Source organism: Arachis duranensis, chromosome 2, assembly GCF_000817695.3.
Source record: "Arachis duranensis cultivar V14167 chromosome 2, aradu.V14167.gnm2.J7QH, whole genome shotgun sequence".
NCBI lineage: Eukaryota > Viridiplantae > Streptophyta > Magnoliopsida > Fabales > Fabaceae > Arachis > Arachis duranensis.
The window spans coordinates 80,069,467-80,069,715 of NC_029773.3; positions in this window are offsets into that span (position 1 = coordinate 80,069,467).

A 249-nucleotide genomic window follows, 5' to 3' on the forward strand; every position below is an offset into this window, starting at 1 on the left:
CTTGAATATGGTTTGCTTGAAACGGATGGCCAACTTAGGGAAGTTTGTGGGATGAAGCGTAAGCGGAAAAAGTTTTGTGGTCGGCGTTGCAAATCAAGGCTCATTATGGTTGATGCATCAAACATGAGATATAAAGGTTGGAGAAGTGCTCAAATAGATGGGTCTAGGAGGATTGTTGGGCACTTCATAGAGAATTCATCTTGTTTACCACCCGGATGGACTAATAATGATGATCAACCTCAAGACGGG